Genomic DNA, 23,117 nt, shown 5'->3' with positions numbered 1-23,117 from the left:
CCTTTTGATTATTTTAAGGCCAAATAAAGCAAAAATGTAAATTTTCTAAGTAGGTGATTACATGTAATAGTCACTTGTGTATATCAGCTTAGCTTGCCCCCTTTCAATTTGACTTATGAGTCATTTAGATTGAAGGCTGGACTGCCACATAGCCAAATTTTAATCCTCATCAAATAATTCCCTAATTAGTTGGAAAATATTCCACTATCCAATAATTAACCAATTACCCATGTAATTAAAAATTATCTTCACTTACTTAAAATACTAACTTTTAAAACACCTTATATACCTTACTATCATGGTCATGTGGTACCTTGTATGGTACTAGTCTATAAGTACCGAGTATTTTAGCTCGGGCCGTATTTTACCCCAAAATATTAAATTTTGATGAAATTCATTTTCTTCGATTTGCTTACCCTCTCAACTTCACGAATTTACTCATCACTTGTTTGAAATAACATAATACTTATAATCGCCCAATAATCTCATTCTCGAACTTACGTCGATTAACTTACGGCGAAACTTTATCGTACAAAAATGCAGATCGCCTAATAATCTCATTCTCAAACTTACATCAATTAACTTACGACGAAACTTTATCGTACGAAAATGTAACATCTCATTTCTGAGCTTCCATTAATTTATTTATGGCGCACTTTCACGTACGAAAATATGGGGTGTAACAGCATGATCTCTAACATGAAGGAAGACAAGTTCAACAACAAGTAACTAAGTAAACACAGATGATGGCCATGACGCCTCACGGGATGGACCAAGTCTCCATCCCTCGAGGTATACACCCACACGACCGTCACCTAGCATGGGTATCACCTCCAAACAGTCACACGATATCAAATTCTCTAGGTTTATACCCTCAAAGCCAGAGTTACAACTGTTACTTACCTTATTAGCGTAAAATCCTACTCCGGGATGCCTTCGTCTTTGGACTCGATCTCCAAAAGCTTCGAATCTATCCATAATCAGAATACTACTGTCAACATAGTCTAAAGAATCGAATTCCATAATAAAAACTACATAAATATGTTAGAAATCCGAAATTGGCCAAAACCCGGCCCCCGGGCCCACATCTTAAAATTGGTCAAAAATGGCAGAATAATAAACCTCGTCCTCTCCCGAGTCTAACCATGTAAAATTTATCAAAATCGGACTATGTTTGGTCCCTCAAATCCCTACCTAAAACTCTCCAAAACTCAAGCCCTAACTCCCTCAATTTCACTTTGAAATCATCAATCAACGCCCAAAAACAAAGATTGATTCATGAAATATAACCAAAACCCCAATCTCTATGGTAAAAATTACCTCCAAAATCGCCCAAACCCGAACTTCCCAACTCAAAATATGACCGAATAAACAACCCCTTATTTTATATATTTTTCTGCCAGCTATTCTGCCTCGTTTCTTATGTCAAACGATCCCCAAACTCGCTTTTTATGCTTCCAATGGATTCCTTGTAAAATTCTAGTCAAGTTAGGCTTTTGAATCACTCAATTTGACCTTATAATGAATGCGATATGTTGGTTTCAATATTTGCAAGTTGTGTAGATTTTTAAATACGCAGTCAGTGGCAATTTCGTAATTAATCTGAAAAATCTGGCAACCTAATTCTTAGTAAAATAACCATAAAATCCACATACGATGTCCAAATTCGATCATTCTTTTTGCTACGGGTCCGTAATTACTGTTGATACCCAATTTTTTCCTATATATATTTTTATATACATATATACCTTCAAAATAGCACATATATGCATATATAAGCATACACAAGGTTTTTATAATCTTTCTATATTTTTAAAGGCTTTAAATTGATTTATTTCTTCCCATTTTACTTATAAAATTTCCGATAATTATCCCTCAAATTAGTTGTTGTGGCAATTTAGCCATCTAAATCCTATATTTATGCCAAAATATTGCTTAAATATTTTTTTGTGCATTTTTTATAATTGCATTTATGTTTTTAAGCCAATTTGCATATAATTGTAATATTAGCATTATTAATGTACAATTACGTTTTATATGCATAAAATGATCTTCTATATTTTTAAAATGTTAAATATCTATTTTAAATCATTTTAGTACTCGAAATTAATTTTTAGAAATCATCTATTATTTATTATAAATTATATAAGGTTAAATTGCCTATTTAAAACTTGGCCAAATTATATTTCAATTTTAGCCTCAATTAAACCCAATTCCCCAGCCCAATTTCGGATTAAAATACCCGACTCAGGCCCTAATTACCCCTACCCGACCCAAAACCCATCAGATCCTGGCCATTGATCTAAAAGATCAACGGCGCTCGTTCATTCTTTCCTTTTTTAATTCTAAAAGACCCCTAACCCTAACCGTTTCTCTACACACCGCCGCCCTAAGATCCTCTCTGCTCTCAAAACACTCTCAACTTAACCCTAATCTTCAACCGCCGACCTCCCATCTTCGGCCATCTCCAGTGACCTCTTATCGTCTTTTAAGCCTCCAATGGCTTCTCCTATGCCATGCTTGCCTTCTCTAAGGTCTTCAAGGGCCCAGGGCCATTCCGACTTGCATTTAGGGTTTCTCACCCGCCTGTTCTTGGCTACTCCAGTGTGATTTCAAGCAAAATCATAATGTATTTGCTATGATCCTTGGGTTTCTAGACAGGCTTCTTCATCTCTATACGGGTTTCTTTCAAAACCTTAATTTCTTTTCTACACCTCCTAGATTTGTACAGATCTAGGATGATATGAGTTTGTTTCTTTAATGTTTTACACTGTCCTTGAGACTTTTTACAAGAATCGTTGATTTTCACCTTCTTCTAAAAAACTAGGGTTTTAGAACTTCTTTTAAAACCTTATTTAACTAATTCTTTGTGTTTAAACTTCTATTTCTTGCACAAATGATTCTATGATTTTACTACATCTTTAACTTATGTATGTTGAAAGCCCTAATTTTCTAGGTTTCTTCATTTGGTTCTGTGTATCAGCATGACTGACCGGTTCTCGTTCTTGAGTTTTTATGACCATCTTGCCTTGAATATGTTTCTACTGAGTTTCTTAGCCTAACTTACATCGATTCTATGTGCTTGTGGTCATCTTGACTGTTCAAGACTTGCCTCTCTCTCATCGAATCAGTATTGTTTAACTTCCGTGCTTGCTAGAGTTATGTGTCGACCTCTGGTTATCTTTTTCTTACTTTATTTATATGCTAAACATTGACTCATGACTCTCTCTTTGATTGATTCTGAGTTCCCTGTTTTTTGGCTTGATTTGAAAACTTTCCTTTAGACCTTCGATTCTTCCTGTTTAAACTTGGCTTATTTGCTTATTCATGGGACCCTATGTTATTCTCCTTAAATCAATATTATTTCGAGTCCTTGATTCACTGATTTGCTATATGCTAATTCTCGATTACTTCCATATTCTACAACCTTATTTAGTTTTCTTACCTTATTTGGTTAACCGTGTTATTTGTTGATTCTTCACTAACTGTTTCCTTGTGTATTTACCCCTACTACTTCAATTTGTCATGTTTCTAATATGCTTCTATCTATGGTTTTGTTGTTCAACCTGCAACTAACATGTCTACTTCACTGTTTTCTTTACTGCATGCTTCTGAATATACCCCCTTAGGATTAGCCTGCTCATGAATCCCTTTCTAGCATACCCCAATGTGACTATGTTTCTCTGATTTTTGGCATGCACCTTCCTGTGTAAAGTAGTTGCCTATCCTAAGTCTGTTTGATTCTGTATTAACTCTGAAGTTCATGTTGTACCTTAAAATCCCTTGAACCCCTTTCAAGTCTTCTCTGATTCTGTACCCATGAGTATCTGCGCTTACTATATGCCATATACTTATCCCAAATCCCACATTACCCCTGTTCGATTCCATGTATTGAGGTGCTGATAAACCTCTTCTAGTTCTATATTTGGTTTGTTGATTGTTGATCACCTTACCCTTTTCAAAATTGCCTTAATTAATAATTCCCTATGTTGTTTTTACAAAACTATTTCAAGCAAATCTCTTTTAACACTGTTTTCCTACTGAACCCCTGTCAAACTATGTCAAGCACTCTCACTCTACTCCTAAGTCACTAGGTTCTGCCCCCTCCAGTGTGTGTACTACCTTGGGATCCTTTTGAGATCCCTCTGAACTCTGGCACATTAAGGCTGGCCCTTCCACACTGCACTTACTCAATTTAGTTACAAAGTCTAGGTGTGAGCACTGCCCGGGATCCTTGAGATCCTTAGGGAACTCTGATGCACCTACACAATGATATTGTCTAGGAAATTGGCATTTGAGGCTATTGGAGGTTTAGGAATCACTTGGGCCTGCTTCAGGCTCCCTATAGTGTAACTTCTTCTTTTTATTTTTATGTAATTCATTCATCTAGTTTGTAATAATTTGTAAACGAATATTGGGGTGATTAGTAAAAGAAGGTGAGTAGTTACATATTTATAGGGTAATATGGGTAGAAATCATGCCTATAGAATTTTATATTTGTTATGTTTGCCTTACCATGTTAGAAATCATGCATATAGGTTTCAAGTGGTTCTGATAATAAAAATCATGTCTATAGGTTTTAAAATCAACTTCACAAGTAGATACCATGTCTTTAGAATGTGATCCAGTTCAACTTCTGTTATAACAGGTAATTACATTTGTTTTCATTAAATATCATGCCTACAAGTTTCTAACATCATCTCTTAACAACTAGATATCATGCTTATAGAGAACACCATCAGAAATTTTGCCTATAAATCTAAAATCAGTTTAGTTCAAATAAGTCAGTTCAATTTATGTTAGTTTACTTCGAAACTGGTCTAATCAGTGGTTTGTTTTCCTTAAATGAATTCTTTCGAGTACTGCCTAATTTACTATTAGAAAGCATGCCTATAGGAATTCAAGAGTTCGTTTTAAAAACTGCCCACTGTTTTACTATATCAAACGTACTTATCATGCTCTTGGGATACCATTATTCAGCGTTTAGGCAAGCTTATAGGGCGAGTTTAAATTCTGCAACTCCGAAACTATATTTCTACTACTTGAAGCTGGCCTAATTCAGTACTTTATAACCTCTGCTCACTTTGATATCATGTTCTAGGATTTGTTTTCTTAAGTGTTTGAATGTTGTTTGGAGACGTGCACTTATGTGATATACTTGAGGAGGTAACTGTGAGCCTCTAACTTGCTTTATATGCAGTCCTAAATTGTTCTTGCCTGTCTCCTAGAATTTTCTCCTTTTAAGAACCTTAGGGGTTGTCTAGAACTGCCCAGCTTTAGAGGTCCTAAAATGCCTCCAGGAGCACAAGGAAGGAACGGGTAGTGCACGCGTAGTACATTGTCAAGATTATCAGAATGATTTAGGCTATGACCAAGGGGAGGGACTTGGATAGAACGGGATATGATGATTACGCGCTAATGTCACGTGTAGCCCCTTGTTGAGGAGTGTTTACCGAGCATTATGTGGGTTGATCCTGTAGGCTAACCAACTTAGGACCCCTCTTCCCAAATCATCTTTGCTTAAAAACTTTATTTTTTTATGCACACCACTTGTTCAAATTTTGTGTCTTATTATTCGAGTCATATAATACCCAACATGCTTTATTTATTTATTTTAACTACTTATCTGTTAAAGGACTAATTCATAAATATAACTTCGGCCGGGACCTACAGTTGTGGACCTAGAGAGGTGCCTAACACCTTCCCCTCAAGGTTATTTCGAGCTCTTACCCTAAATCTCTGGTGATACAAACCAATCCAAGAGTTAATCGCTCTAGGTGCCCTAACGCACCATAATTCGTTAGGCGGTGACTCTTCAAAATACCCAATTCCCCAAAAAAATGAGTTATTACCCCCCATAAATGTCGAAAACCCGGACCTTTCTTCCCCGTAAAAAAGGAAGGAAAAAAGGGGGGCGCGACAATTACGATACGGATCTAATGCTTCAATCAAAAAAGAAATCGGAGCTCGTTTGTTCAATATGATATCATTTATGTTTGAAGAAACGACGTCGAAACATAAGAAAAACGAGCGCAACACAACCCAAACCTATCCGAAACTCACCCGAGGCCCTCGAGACCTTAACCAATAATTCCAAAAATTCATATATCACTACCCGAACTTAGTTGAACCTCTGGAACACCCAAAACAATACCAAAACACCAAACCAAGCTCGAATTCAAGCCTAAGAACTTCTAAACTTCCAACTTCCGCCAATTCAAGCCTAATTCTACCACGGACATCCAAATTACATTCTGGACACACTCCTAAGTCTAAAATCACCCAACGAAGCTAATCGAATCATAAAAATCTAAGTCCGAATTCATTTACTCATAAGTCAACTTCCGATTGACTTTTCTAACTTAGCTTTCTAACTAAGAGACTAAGTGTTCATTTCACTCCAAACTATTCTGAACCCAAACCTACCAACTCGATACAACTCAGCACAGCTGAACAACACATAAAGAAACAGAAATGGGCGAAATGGGGCTATAACTCTCAGAACGACTGACTGGATCGTTACATAAGGAGCAAAAATAATGTAAAGGAACAATATCAAATTTGTGCAAGTATTTTTGTCAAACGGTTAAGGAAAACGAAAAGGTGAAACTAAAAAGAAATTAAAAGAAACATATGAAAAGACTGAAAAAATAAGAGAAAATCTAAAATGAAGAGAATGAAATGGAAATCGCCAAAAAAGGGAAGTTAAAAGAAAAATACTTTCAATGCAACAAAATGTATCTTCAAATATTTGCAAGTGTTTCTCTTAGAAACGGTTAGGGTGGAAAACTAAAAGGTGTATTAACCGAATTAAGAGGTGACTTTGAATTTTTGTATAATAATAATAATAATAATAATAATAATAATTACGTAGCTAATATGAGAATGAAGGGGAAATTACACTCTGTCAGTGAAAATAGGAAAGTTATAATACGAAAGAAGAAAGCCCTCCTCCCAATTACCCACGCCCTTTTGCTCTCTTTTTTTTCCTCTATAGCTATACTATTATAATGAGATTTTCAATCATCTTGAAATTAAATATAACTGAAAATGAAAGAAAAACTGATACGACAATTTAGCGAGATCAAAGCCAAAACCAGTTGAAGGAATTGGAAGGAAATCAACTATATTGACCAATTTGGATGGGTTATGAAGAATTCCAACCTTTTCTTCGACGTTTTGATGATGCAAATTCTGGAGTTGCTGCTAAGTTTTTCCTTGCGCCCATTTGCTTTATTGCCAAAAATTGGCACGAGTAGGCCATGGAATTAACACAAAATAATCAAATAATATATAACGGGCATTCACATTAATTATTCATAACAATGTATTAAATGCTTCTATAAAATGGAAAGAGTGGAAGTAGTAACGGCTAAACCATTCATGAATCATAATGATGCGTTATACTCTAAAATGGAAAGAATGCAATCTGCATTATCCAAATGGAAGTAGAAACGTTAATGCTTCATCAATAAGCTGCCTTTTGGGTGCTCAACGAGAAGATAGGAAAAGTTGTGACTTTTGGATTTTTTCTTACATAATAAAGTAAATGGAAGAATAAAGAAAATAACAAAATTTTAGGGAAAAAGATAAATTACCTTCCTGGTCATAGAATGTTAACAAAATACTTATTGTTAAAACTTTTAGAATGAAAAAAAATAATATTTACTCTTTGATCACTTTTATCTTTTCTAGGATCCCATTGCAACCCTATCCATTCTTCTAATTATATTCTCAAGGCTGATACCAAATGAGGAAAAAACCCAGCCTAAAAAATTCAACATTGAACAAATGAGAGTGCATTCTTATGAAATAAGCCAAAATATTTACTCTATTGCCAGTTGATTTCTCATAGTTAAGAAAACAAAGAAAATATGTGAAATGATAAAGAAAAACAAATAAATCCACACCTGTTGGCCATTTCGCATAAACAATGATATGTTTACAATCAAATAAAAGATCAAAACCTCAAAGCTAGAGAATGTATCGTTGCACTTTTCTCTTATTATTAATTCCCTTTCATCCCCCAAACATATCTTTAATTGGCGGTACCTCGATTCGGCGTCTTCTCTCTCAATCCTTTACGATTGTGCACCTTATAGTGCAGATTCTCTCTATACTTCTATCTTTTTAATTTAGTGTTTTATTCACGTCACATACTTTAGAAAAGAATTTCTCACATACAATCCTTTTTTTTCATTCACACCGGATATTGTAAGACACAATTCCCCTCATAGAATCCCTTGAATGGTGTCGGAAGAAAATCCCATATTGACGGGTTGCTAGTTGTGCATAGAATTTTATTGAGGCAACTTTTCACCTAGACGAAGGGAACATGAAAAGAGAAGGTAGACCATACAATCTAAATTTTCTGTTACTTTGACGAAGGATACAATGCTACATGTGTTTAACCAAAAAATTTTGATTCTTTGATCGAAGCTAGATATAAAGAGAAATTCGGGTTACTGATAATCTGGAGACGAAAATAATAGAAGACTTTTGAGAATAATAAAATAATAAGTAGTTTTGTATTTCAGTGTAATCTCAATAATATTTTTTTGTCTACAAATGTTGAGTCCTTCTCCTTTTATAGTTGATTCTAGGAGAAGGTGTAATGCCTTTATCTTAATGAGACAATTATGAGCAATAAATGACATTAAAAGAAACGTTACACAATCACTTCTATTTAATTCAAATTTTCTAACGTATTTGATATTTAATGTTGTATTTAGACTCTTTTACGTCATCAGATTCGTATCTTCAACTTCTTCTGATCTTCAGTCTTTAAATGACTCGAATAGGTACGAGACTCGTGCCATTTGAGTAACGGTCCACACCTATGTTGCTTTCTTCTCCCCATATCTGCTGTCACCCGTGCCTCTTGGCTATTTATTGCGTTTTGACCTTTTAACCAGTCCACGTGTCATGACACGTCATCTTCAATATACAGACTCAGTTTTTCCCAATACAGATAGTCCCCCCACTTTTTATTTATTTATCAATTAAATATTTGGGAAGTGGATCTTCACAAAAAAGGAATTTTTGCCATAATCAATGCTACGACAATACTAACGCTTCAGTTGTCTTTTTCTATTTAGTGCTCTGCACACGTGTCACCTTCTGATTGGCTCTGTAATTCTGCAACCTTTTTCCAAGGCTTCTTCATCCCCTCTATTTACTAAGTGATAGTTGCCTTTATTATAGGCTTTCCATCATTACGCTTCTTTGTTTGACGGTTGTTATTATATACATATTTAACCTTTTTCCCTTTGTCTTCTTCTTCATAAACCCTTTATAGATACTTTACTCTTTACTTTTGTTCCTTTCTCCTTTAGTTCATCCTTTCTCTGCAATGGCATCTCCGAATCCTAACCCTAAGAGAATCCCAATTCTTGATAGCTTCCCAACGCCCTTGTAAGACATAGAAGGGGTAGAGGTGGCAGGCTTTGTAGCCTAGGATCCGTTCGTGGTGGTTCCTCTAGTTCCATCACTTCTTCTTCTAGTTCTGGCACTATTTCTAGAGGTTCTATCACTAAGAAATCCTCTTTTAAAGGTAAAGAACTTTCCAAGCCTCTTCAAGAGCCTTTAGTTGAGGAAATAGTACCCAATGACTTATCCTTTGAGAATGATAGAAAATCTCTTTGTGAACAAGTTATTAATTTAGAGAAAGCTGACACTTTTCCTTCTCTAATCAATGAACCTTTGGTTTCTATTGTTCGAAAAGATTGCAACTGGAGAAGTGATCTTCGTATAGTGATCCCTAATCCAAACCAGAGAATATCTTCTTTTAGGATTGGATTTTCTTTTGTTTATACTTACCCCTTCACTTTGGGATTTATTCCTGCTATTGACCCAGTTATACTTGATTTCTGTCGCTTTTTCAAAATTTGTTTGGGACAAATTGGCCCCCTTGTATGGAGAGCAGTTGCTTGTTTGAGGTATTTATCTATCAAAGCTAATGTTGACTTTTCCTTTCCCCACCTTATTCATCTTTACCACCCCAAGCTATTTCGCAATGGAGTTTTTACTTTAACTGCAAGAAGTAAAAGGGTCTTGGTAAGCCCTGAAGATGACAAGGATCATGGGTGGTACACTCGTTATGTTGCGGTACGCACAGTTGATTTGGTGGGTGAAACAAATATCCTCTTCCCTGAGAAGTGGAACTTTGCACGTAAGTTTCGTTTTACTTACTGTTCCTATCTTTAAGAATTTCAACTTCTTTTCTAATTTTTTGCTTTTCTATAGCAACCATGGGAGATGTGGAACCCGTTCCTAATTTCCGTTGTTGGGTAGATTCAATCTTGAAAGTCGTGCCTATAGAGGCGAGAACTTGGAAATCTATTTCCAGTTTACATGGTTGGAAAGTGAAAACTCACGGTATGCATCTCTTTATGCTTTTTTGTATGTTAAGTCCTTTCTTGTTTCTAACTTTTTTTTTATCCTTCTTTTTGTAAGGATTTGCTATTCGAGGAATGACAACTGAAGTAGCTATTGCCCTTCGAGCCTCTTCTGGTACTTCACTCTCTTTGAAGAGAACTCAAGCTACGCTGTCAAAGAGGAAAGTTGTAGAAGAGGATTCTGAGGATGATGAAGATGAAAACACCTCTTTGATAACTAGACCAAGAGCCAGGAGACGCATCGTTTCCGAGGATGAAGCTAAAGTTACCCCTGTTCGTGCCTCTCTTACCGAACCTGTTCACATTCCTTCTGATGATGAAACCACTCCGAGGGACACCAATGAATCTATTCAACGTCTCTTCGTTGGTGGTTTTGAAAGTGGAGAACTAGGTCCAGTTTTAGATGAAGTTCCTCTTTCTTCCTCTGTTCCCATTCCTCCTATTCCTCCGTTGGTTTCAAGTGCTCCCTAGCCCATTCTATCTGTTCCTGCTCCCTTACCTATTTCTGCTTCCTTACATGCTTTGAGTCCTGTGACTCCTGTTATTTTCACTTCTTTTACCGCTCCTTATTCTATAGCTCCCCCTTCCTTTGTTCAACATGCAGAGGAGGGTTCCAGTAGTAGAAGCTTGGCTATGAGGAGCGTTACACTTGAAGTTCCTGCTAATAACAGTCTTTTAAGGAAGTCTAGTGGAGCAGATGCCTGGCTTAGGCCTTTGATTGGAGATATTGAGAAGAAGAAGATGAGCAGTCACAGTTGTTTAACTCTGATGAATGACATAATTCATTCTACTTTGAAGGTATTTTTCCTTTACTTATTAACAAGTTTTTTTTATCTCCAAATTCTTATTTCTATGAGTTGTCACTGTAGGCTAACCTCGTTGGTACAGAATTGATGGGAGGAATTTCCCTTCTGGAAAAGAAAGCCCGTGAGTCTGAAAAGTTTATCCACGAGGCTGAGGAAATAGCCAAGGGAGCCCAGCTAGAAGCAGCTAATTGGAAAGAGCAGTTTGAGAATGCTCAGGGAACTGTAGAAGAATTGCTAGAGAGTAGAAATCTCCTGGAGCAGCAAAAGCGAGGTCTGACTTCTGAGTTAGGAGTTGCCAAAGCTTCTTCAAGTCAATTTGAAAAAGACAAGGAGTGCCTTGAATGTTGCTTTTCAGAACAGTTATCAAAGTCAAGTGAAGAAATCAGAGAACTTAAGGCACTCTTGGACAAGAAAGAAGAATATGTTGGAGAATTAGTGCAGAACTTGACTCAAGTTCAAGCTGATTTAAGGATCTCCTCTGACAAAGTACGTACCTTAGAGAGTTCCTATGCCTCCCTTGATTCTCATTTAGCTAAACATCAAGTGTTAAAGAATGATCTTGCTATGTTGGAAAGGGAGTATGAACTTTTTGAGGAGAAGTTTGATTTAGAGGTGAGTTGGGTTTTCTCAAACTCTCGTCGTGATGCTCAGTCAAGAAAACTTTGACTTAAACTCAGAGTTAGCCAAAGTTTTAGAAACCATTGAAAGAACCCAACAACCACTTGACTTTCCTTCTCTGGAAATTGAAGCTCCCGTGGCTAAGGAACCTGTAAATGACGAAGTCGTTGCTGTGGTAGTTGAAGTTGAAGATGTTTCAATTCCACCTCCCGAGGGTGAAATTTCTACGACTCAGTCTATGGAAGCTGAAACTTCCGTGACTCTTGCTCCCCTCGTTGAACCTAACACTTCAAGCCCAGCTGAAACCGCTCCTGTTGCTGCTTCTTCAGAAGTTGCCACCGTGCCTGTGGCTGTTTCTGAAAGTTAAATTAATATTGCAATTTCTGATGTGCCAACCCCATCAGTGACCAGTTAAATTTCCACACTTTGTTTTTACTTTCTTTGTTGGATGATGGTTTTATCCCTTAGTTATTTTTTAAGGGATATTTTTGTAAAAGTCCCTAGTTATCATAATGGGGCACTTGTATAAACTTTTTGTTGACTAAGTTTCTACTTAGTCTTTTTAATTATATCAAGAAGTTTGTTAGTACTTCAATGTGTTCTACTCTTGCCCTTTCCTTATCTATTTAGGACTTATAGAATAGTTTAGCATTTTTATCCTTTGAAAATGCTTTATGATTCTTCTCATGACTTATTAACATGAGGTTTATAAAAGAGGGCCATTTTATATATATCGACACTTAATGAAGAAGACGTTTCAACTTCATAATGGTGTTACAATCCGATGAAAGAAATAGGAATACACATGTTTTGTTTGAAACAACTTTGACAAGTTTTTATTCATGGACTTGGACAAGCTTTTGAATATTACATGTATTAAAATACAACTATAACTTTCTCGTAACTATTTTTCTTGTAACAGATTTTTACAAAATAAATATAAAATAAACAAAGTTTTTCCTCATAACCCGTTTCAGTACATAGTCATGACCCTATCTTCATGCATTAAGAAGGGTTTGAGAGGTGACTCCGTTGTTCTCATGAGTTTTAGAGGTGACTCTGTTGTTCTCATGGGAAAAACACTATGATGATATAAATCTCCCTTTGTTCTAATGGGAAAGAACACTATGATGAATGCTGAAAACTCCATAACTTTTGCTCAACACTTGTCACTTTGTAGCTTGATTTTTCTCTTAAATCTTGCTCAATCTTGTTCGATTTTAGTTCGATTTTTGTATCTGTTTTTTTTTTTGCACGTATCTGTGTATATGTAGTCCCCCAAGTGTTTGAGCGGTGAAGTATGAAGCCTCGAGCACTTGTTTGTTTCTCTTAATTTGGTCCTTTTCCTGAAAACAGAAAAACATACGGGACTCGGAGGTGCGATTAAAGATGAAGACTGCCTAACCCATGTGTATTTCCATCAGATTAATTGTAACCCTAGGCTTGGAATTTTAGAATATTCCATTTTGCCTTGCAGGTCGTGACTCATCATTTGGAACGGGTAAGGGTTTCTGCCTAGCATCTAAAATCGTTAGTAAAATTTTAACAATTCAAAGAAAAATTCTAATATAGCGATACCTGATCGTAGGTACTTTCTCAGAAATAATATCTCTTTAGGTGGACAACATTCCAATGTGAGGGTAGAACCTTGCCATCCATTGTCTCCAACTCGTATGCTCTTTTTCCCACAATGTCACGAACTCTGTAGGGTCCTTCCTATGTTGGACTTAGCTTTCCCGAATTAGCAGCTTTTGTAGATTGGAACACCTTTTTAAGCACGAAGTCCCCAATTTTAAAGAATCTGAGGCGTGCTTTCCTATTATAATACCGTTCAATTACTTGCTTTTGTGCTGCCATCCTTATTAATGCAACTTCTCTTCTTCCTTCGAGCAAATCAAGGTTCACCCGCATCTCTTCATCATTTGATTCCTCCGTTGCTTGAACGTACCGTGTGCTCGGTTCTCCTATTTCAACTGGAATTGAGGCCTCTGCACCATAAACCATTGAAAATGGTGTTTCTCCCGTGCTTGTTTTTGTCGTTGTACGATAAGCCCATAATACTCTAGGTAATACCTCAGGCCAATTACCTTTTGAATCCTGTAACCTTTTCTTCAAGTTGTTGATAATGACCTTGTTTGTGGATTTCGCTTGTCCATTACCCACTGGATGGTATGGTGTAGATGTTATCCTCTTAATTGGCCAACTTTGAAAAAATTCTGTGATTTGAGCTCCTATGAATTGCGGACCATTGTCACACACGATTTCCTTTGGTACTCCAAAATGACATATTATATTTCTTCAAATGAAGTCTTTAACTTCCTTCTCTCGTACCTGTTTAAATGCTCCTGCTTCTACCCATTTAGTGAAATAATCTGTAAGTACAAGTAGAAATTTCACATGAACTTTTGCTTGTGGCAATGGACCTACGATATCCATTCCCCATTTCATAAATGGCCATGGGGCTATAACAGGGTGCAGTAACTCAGCTGGTCTATGCATATTATTGTCGTATCTTTGACATTTATCACACTTGGACATGAAACCGTTTGCTTCTTCTTCCATTTTAGGCCAATAATACCCTGCTTGAATCAACGTTTTTACCAGCGACCTTCCTCATGCGTGATTTCCACAATGTCTTTCATATACTTCCCTCATCACATATTCTGTTTGGGAAAGTCCAAGACACCTTGCTAATGGTCCACCAAACATCTTTCGATAAAGATTTCCTTGATGTAAACAATAACGAGCAGCTTTTTTGCGAAGTGCATAAGCTTTTCTTTTGTCATCAGGCACGGTTCCGCGCTATAAAAAAGTAATAATTTCGTTTCTCCAATCCCATGTTAAATGATTAAAATTTACCTCGTTCTTATCAGGTTCGAGAACGGAATGAAATAAATATACGACTGAAGCATTTGCGTCGTTTGCTACGTCTGTTGCAGATGCGAGATTAGCTAAAGCATCTGCCTCCACATTCTCATCTCTTGGGATCTGCATTACCTTCCAAGTTTGGAATTGCTTTATTAGTTCCCGTACCTTTTCGAGATATTCTTGCATTCGTGTCTCCATGGCTGTATAAGTCCCCAGCATTTGATTGACCACGAGTTGAGAATCACTCTTGATTATAATCTGTGTTATGCCGAGTTCTCGTGCCAATTCTAGACCTGCAATTACAGCCTCATACTCTGCTTCATTGTTAGTTATAGAATAACATTTTATAGCCTGTCTAATAGTCTCACCCGTAGGTGGTATGAGAACTATCCCTAGGCATGCTCCTTTTACATTAGACGAACCATCAGTGAATAAAATCCAAGTCCCCGGGTTTGCACCATTAAAAACTTGTAATTCTTTTTCTGCTTCTAAATCCATCCCCTGGCTAAAATCAGCTACGAAATCGGCTAATACTTGAGATTTTATAGAAGTCCTAGGTTGATAAATGATTTCGTATTCACTTAATTCTATAGCCCATTTTGCTAACCTCCATGACAATTCATGTTTATGCAAAATGTTTCGTAATGGAAATCAGTAACTACAATAATGGGATGACATTGAAAATAAGGTCTTAATTTTCTAGATGTCATGATCAAAGCTAATGCTAATTTTTCTAGTTGTGGATATCGTGTTTCAGCATCTAGTAAAGACTTGCTTACATAATAGATAGGAGATTGTTTACCTTGGTCCTCACGGACTAAGACAACACTTACCGCAACTTCTGACACGGCCAAATAGATGAGTAACTTTTCTCCTTCCTTTGGTTTTGCCAATAGTGGTGGATTTGACAAGTAAGCTTTTAAATTTCTAAGGGCTTGTTGGCAATCTTCGTTCCATTCAAAATGATCTTGCTTTTTGAGTGCGGAAAAAAATTTAGAACATTTTTCTGAAGATTTAGGAATAAATCTCCCCAAGGCTGCAATTCTTCCCGTTAGCCTTTGGACATCTTTTTTACTCGTAAGGATATCAGGGATCTCTTCTATTGCTTTGATCTGAGAATGATTTACCTCAATACCACAGTTAGAAATGAGAAAACCCAAAAATTTGCCTGAGGCAACCCCAAATGCACATTTTTCTAGATTGAGTTTCATATTAAATTTTCGTAAAATTTCAAATGTAACAGATAAATGAGAAATATGATCATGAGAATGCTGGGTTTTGACGAGCATATCGTCTATATATACCTCCATGGTTTTTCCTAAATGTTCTTGGAACATTTTGGTGACCAACCTTTGATAGGTTGCTCCAGCATTTTTGAGACCAAAGGGCATTACTTTATAACAGTAAGTCCCCCTATCTGTGATGAAAGAAGTTTTTTCTTCATCACTGGGGTCCATTTTAATTTGGTTGTACCCCGAATATGCATCTAAAAAACTCAAAAGTTCATGTCAGGCAGTTGCATCAATTAACTGATCTATATGCGGTAAAGGGAAAGAATCTTTTGGGCAGACTTTGTTAAGATCTGTATAATCCACGCAAACCCGCCACTTACCGTTTTTCTTAGGTACAACAACTGTGTTTGCTAACCAATTAGGATGCTTTACCTCGCGGATTGACCCAATTTTCAATAACTTTTGGACCTCATCTTGAATCACCTGATTTTTGAAAGCTCCTTGCTTTCTTTTCTTTTGCTTTACTGGTGTGAAGGATGGGTCTTCATTTAGTTTGTGAGTCATCACATCCGGTGGTATCCCTGTCATATCAGCATGTGACCAAGCAAAATAGTCCACGTTAGCTTTTAAAAATTCAATCAACATACCTCGCATGTCTGAGCTTAAATTGGCTCCAACATAAACCTTCGATTGTTGTTTTGATTTTTTTATTCTCTTCAGGTTCTTGAATTATATTAGGTCTCGAGTCTAAATCTGTCTTTTCTTGTTCAGTTGAGGTTTGATCCTTGATATCTCCAATTGTCTCCTGTAATTGCTATTTTTCTTTATTTACGGTGCTCGTATTTGTTACAGCGTTGATACTCCTGGTTTTCTGCTGATCCCCACGAATTTGGCAAATTTCCCACGGTGATGGGAATTTAATAACTTGATATAGAGTTGATGGGACAACATCCATATCATAGATCCAAGGTCTCCCCATGATCATATTGTAAGCCATTTCCATATCTACTACCTGAAATTTAGTTTCTTTAACAACACCTGCAACAAAAGTTGTTAGAATTACCTCTCCTTTTGTTACCACACTTGAATTGTCGAACCCGGACAAGGTATGCGCCTTAGGTATCATTTTGTCTTCAGCTTGCATTTCACGTAATACCCTTAATAGTATAATATTTACGGAACTTCCTGGATCAATCAAAACTCGCTTTACATTAGTATCATGTACAAGTAAAGATATTACCAGTGCGTCGTTATGTGGGGTCATTACTTCTTCGGTATCTGCATCATCGAAAGAAATACTTTCATTTTCTAAAACCTGTCGTACCCTTTTCCCGTGTGTTATCGTTACTTTAAAAACCTTGTTGAAAGTCGTATATGTTACACCGTGAATATCTTCTCCCCCACTTATAACATTCACGGTTCTCTTAGGTGAATGGGGCTTTAGTGGCTCTTGCCTATTTTTCATATAGGCTTGCTTACCTTTCTCACTAAATAACTCAGTGAGATACCCTTGTTTCAATAGATGATCCACTTCACTTTGTAAGAATCTACATTCTGAAGTTTTATGCCCGTGATCATTGTGGAATTCACACCAGTGGTCTGGATTGCGTCTATTTGGATTTGACCGCATCTCTTTTGGACATCGTACCTTATCTCCCATGCTCCTCAAAACAGCTACGAGCTCGGAGGTAGTGACATTAAAGTTATATCCACTGAACCTTGCCTTTAATCTTCTATCATCATCTCGTGACTCTTGTCTGTTTCGGTCATTTCTGAACCTTGATGAAGAACCAGATTCCCTGTTCCTCGATTTTTGATCATATCGTTAACTATCCTACTTTGACCATGAGTCTTTCCCTGCAGGTCCTATATATGGATCGTACCTGTTCTTACCTGATCTTTTTTCGGTTTCTGATCTCCTGGAATTGCTCCTTCCTTCATGATGAAACTGAGGTACGGTATCTTCCTCAATTCGCAACTTCGTACTATACCTGTTATAAACGTCATTCCACGTGGTTGCAGGGAACTCTCGAAGGCTTTCTTTAAGTCTTCTCGTGGCTTCTGAACTTTTGTCATTTAAGTTGCTTGCAAAAGCTATTGCAGCCCAGTTATCAGGTACACGAGGTAAAGTCATCCTCTCACGTTGGAATCTATCAACAAAATCTCTAAGCAACTCTGAGTCCCCTTGTTTAATTTTGAAAATGTCTTCCATTCTTTTTTCAACCTTTTGAGCTCCTGAGTGTGCTTTAATAAAAGAATCTGCAAGCTCAGCAAAAGAGTTTATAGAATTTTCAGGTAAAAGAGAATACCAGGTTAATGCACCCTTGGTGAGTGTTTCTCTAAATTTCTTGACCAACACTGATTCAATTTCTTGCTTGGTCAAGTCGTTGCCTTTTACACCTGTAGTAAATGCAGTTACATGATCACGTGGGTCTATTGTGCCATCATATTTCGAGATGTCAGGTATTTTAAACTTTTTAGGGATTGGAAGGGGAGCAGCACTTGGTTTCCAAGGTTATTATGAGTATTTATCCACATCCACTCCTTTGATTACATGGGGAGCTCCAGGGATTTGCTCGATGCGCTCATTCTATTCCTTAAGCTATTTCTGCAAAGTTAGTACTAAATTTTGCAAATGAGAATTATTTGAATTACCTGCTTTTCCTTCCTGTGGTTCACTGGGGGTTCCTCCATTTCCAGAATTAACAAGGCCAGAATGAGGATTCTCCAATGTATTATTATTAGGCGTAGGTGTGGGTGGTGCAACAGGTAATCGACTAACTAGAGCCTGAAGAGCTTTGCTAACCCGTGCATCAATTATTTTTTGTAAAGCTTCATCTGCCCCTTCAAAATATTTAGATTGCTCTTGTTGATCAGCACGAGATTCAGGAGTAGGAGTGCCTTCACGAGATTGACGTGGTGAATTTTGAGGAGAGGGAACCACGTCAATGTTCTGTAAATCTCCTTGATTTTGATGAATTCGATTTTCATGGTTTCCCAAGGTGTTTTCACTGTTATTGTTGTTGTTGTTATTGTTGTTTGACATGATGATAACAACGGATAGAATGTAGCTTAAAAGAAAAGATTATCAGATTTCCGGTAACGGAACCAATTTGTTTAACCAAAAATTTGAGTCTTTGGTCGAAGCTAGAAATAAAGAGAAATTCGGGTTACTGATAATCTGGAGACGAAAATAATAGAAGACTTCTGAGAATAATAAAGTAATAAGTAGTTTTGTATTTCAGTGTAATCTCAATAATATTTTTTTGTCTACAAATGTTGAGTCCTTCTCCTTTTATAGTTGATTCTAGAAGAAGGTGTAATGCCTTTATCTTAATGAAGCAATTATGAGCAATAAATGACATTAAAAGAAACGTTACACTATCATTTCTATTTAATTCAAATTTTCTAACGTATTTGATATTTAATGCTGTATTTAGACTCTTTTACGTCATCAAATTCGTATCTTCAACTTCTTCCGATCTTCAGTCTTTAAATGACTCGAATAGGTACGAGACTCGTGCCATTTGAGTAACGGTCCACACCTATGTTGCTTTCTTCTCCCCATATTTGTTGTCGCCCGTGCCTCTTGGCTATTTATTGCGTTTTGACCTTTTGACCAGTCCACGTGTCATGACACGTCATCTTCAATATACAGACTCAATTTTTTCCCAATACAACATGAACTACTTGATATTCTATTTAAGAAAACATGTTTGAATAGTTCTTTTTACTTAAAGTATACAAGTAAGGTGCACAATACTCAAAAGATTTCTCTTACCTCTAATTGCTAGTTGCAAAACAGAAAATATATTTTCTTTCAATTATGTAATCCGACTACACTATAAAGAGGAAATGATCTTCCACGCACACTTAAATTTTGAACAACAAAAGTAACATTAGCATGGACTGTAAAATCAAATCTCTCCAATAAAAAAAGATATTTAGCCACTCAGGAGCTAATAAACGACTCAATCAACATCTTCCTTGCAGGTTATACCAAGCCAAATCAGTAGTAGATGACAAAAACAACTGAATATCTCTTTTTCTAGATTCTTCGTCTGAGGATACTATCTCCCATCTTAAGAGTGTGATGACCACTGCGTAGAAGCGTCATCACACTCCCTCACTCAGGACATTCTCACATAATAAAGGAAAAATCAATAGTCCCAATACCTTGAAGAACACTAAAAGCTTCATCTTGATGAAAACAATATACTCTATTAGAATATCGAGTGTAAGCAATATGGAAGATCTCTAGTAAACTTATTTTGGGTTAAAGATTTAATAAAACATGTCTAATGTACAGTGGCGGACCCAGGATTTTGTACAAGCGGGTTCAATCTTAGAAATCCATAACTTTAATCGTAAAACAGTAGTTGTCAAGTGGGTTCAAATAAAATATTTATACAAAATTTATGCAGCTTTAATCGTAATTTATACATATATACAATATTATTCTTTGATGAAGCGGGTTCAGTTGAGCCCGCTTGCCACCACGTGCGTCCGCCACTGCTAATGTAAACTCAATATCTGGATAGAATATTAGAGGAAAATTAAACCTGCCAATTTATGGCAATCAATTAATAATAGATGTTCTAGTCCAAATAACTTACTATTGGAAACCAAGTGACTCATATTTTATCCTCCCGGTAGACCCAGACTAAATCATTCTACATCTTAAGTTGAAGTAATTAGAAGCTAAGAAACAAATGCAACCCATTGCGTCGCCCATAAAAGAAAAGATATAGCAAGGTCCCAACAACCTTTGATTCACACTCACCATTCCAGTATTTCAGTTCACAACATAAATAGGTAAATGAAGATTAGAAGCATCCACTCATTTATTTTAAGAGGAAAAATAATAATGTTGTTATTAAATAGAGTAAATGAGAGGAATGATCTTTATTGCCCTCACAACTTATAAGAAACATATATGAAGAAAGTACATTAGTACCCATGAAGCACTATATGCAGAGTTACACCACATTCATTACTTAAAAGGGTGATCGTAATTAAAACCACACTTGTTTAAGAAAGTCAAATATATGCTCATCAAAATGGACATAAACACCAAAAATACACACCGAGTGACTCTTAGTATAAATTAAGATCAAAACTCATAGAAATGATCAAAATATAATAAAGATCAACACTTTAAAAACTTGACATATGTCATAATTCTTATCTATTCACAATTATTTCGACTTCCTAAATATGGCCGCAATTAATAAATATTCTGTGTCCACTTGAGTATTTAAGAATTTATATATTTAAGGACAAAGACTATCAATTTTTCAGCAATAAATTATTTATATACCAAAAATAATACTTATCCATCTAAATAGAGCACAATTTGAATCTTTTCTTTTTTCTTTTTATTAATTATTATCCTTCTTCTTTTGTAACTCTTCAAGAGTCAACACTTTCCCCAACAACATAGCGTTGCTCTCCCCATTATAGTGAAAACATGAACCATAAAATGGTTACAAAAGTTGTAAAAGGTAAATTATAATATTGACTCTTCAAATCCAGAAGGTCTAGTTTTACTTAGTAAAGAAATAGTAAAATACCTCCGGCGTTGCTGCAACAAAGTAAAAAATTTCAAACTTGACCTTTAATTAATGGATGAATCCCCTATGTATGCGATAGATACTCGATGGTTGGTAATCTCCTACACTAATCATCTAGCCAAGAGTCATATTTATGCATATTAATATCTCGAAAAAAAATCAAATTCATTCTTACACAAATAAAGAAATCCTCAACATGACAAGAAAATAACAAAGACTCAATCTTGAAAATCTAATGCTTTTCCTTAAGATGTACTATACCTCAAGAGAATAACTGATGGTGGTGACAACTGCAGCAGTATATAGGAATGGGTGAATCTTCATTCAAATTAAAGTTCCCCAACAAAACGAAATGCTACTGAAGTTTCTTGTACAGAGAAAGAGCAAAAGAAATGGTATTGAAGTTCCTTTACATAGAAAGAGCAAAGGAAATGCAACTTAAGTTTCCATTGATACAAGAAAATATTATTTGTATAATCCATCCATCAAAATACAATTGCTCACTTTTTTTACAAACCTGCTTTCTGCCTATTATTTGGACCTGATAGTGGAAACAGATACCAAGTTGATATAGCAACTACGACCATTTTAACAGTCCAATATCTATTACACATTCGATTCATTAGGACGAATAAAAGACACACAAACTGATCAACCTGGCAATTGTTCTCCATAGCACATATAGAGTAAATAGCCTGCAAAAATAAGAATAGACCTATAATATCAATATTCAGGTCTATAACACTCCAATGTAATAAAAAACAATGAACAGAGAAACAGACAAGTGCTAAATTTTGTAATATTGACTGACCATACGCATTTTTAATCTCTGTTGAACATGACAATGCAAACGTATAAATGTTTCAAATACGAATTGCCAAAGTTATTCTCAGTTTTTTTTTTCATTCTTTTTTCTTTTACATAAATACCACTTTCAAGACTAACAATGTGAAGGCCAAAAGGAACGGAAGAAGAAGAAGAAGAGAGAAAAGTTTCACAGAATACCCATGCTCCAATAGCTTGTCGCTCGACGAATGTAACATAAAGATAGTATGATTAAGTCAAATAGACAAAAGCAATTATTTTATAGAAGGTACAAACCTGAGTTGGATTAATGAATTTCAAATTATTATCATTTACATAAACCAAGAAAATAAAAGAAGAACAAAACCAAAGGGGATTGCGTTTAGGTATTGAAAAGCAATTACCCCTCCGAACAGTAAGGGATCAATAATCATCCGTGTGTATGCGAGCTTGAGACATATGTGCTATATTGGAAATCAGTCCGAGACTTAAGAGTTTTTGATTAAGAAGGTAATGGAAACGTCATTGGAATTGAATCCCCTTTGTTGATTCATTCTCTGTTTTTGGTGCCGTGCAATTGAAGCGTGGAGTTTCTGGTTTGAAGCGTTCTGATTTGAAACGTTTCGAGGAATTTTATATGCGACTGTTCACTTAACTGAACCCTAAAATATCCAAGGAAAAATTAAATTCTAAAATATGAGGAAAAATTCAAAAATTTGAGAAATCAGATAAATATCATTTCTGTTCAATCACATATGACACGTCACTGGGCTAAGGCCCTCCTTTATAATTATATATATATATATATAGAGAGATTGT

The 23,117-nt window shown here is 36.0% G+C and overlaps 1 long non-coding RNA gene across 1 annotated transcript; it reads right to left on the bottom strand.

Moving 5' to 3' along the window:
- Positions 1-21,887: 21,887 nt before the first annotated feature.
- LOC142172392 (uncharacterized) lies at positions 21,888-22,911 on the bottom strand. The gene is made up of 2 exons (XR_012701738.1): positions 22,703-22,911; positions 21,888-22,189 (listed from the first exon to the last, which is right to left on the bottom strand). It is a non-coding gene; the product is annotated as an uncharacterized LOC142172392 (long non-coding RNA).
- Positions 22,912-23,117: the final 206 nt, after the last annotated feature.

This window comes from Nicotiana tabacum, chromosome 18 (genome assembly GCF_000715075.1).
Source record: "Nicotiana tabacum cultivar K326 chromosome 18, ASM71507v2, whole genome shotgun sequence".
NCBI lineage: Eukaryota > Viridiplantae > Streptophyta > Magnoliopsida > Solanales > Solanaceae > Nicotiana > Nicotiana tabacum.
Note: the sequence above shows the minus strand (reverse complement) of the source record. Positions and strands in the feature narration are given on the sequence as shown.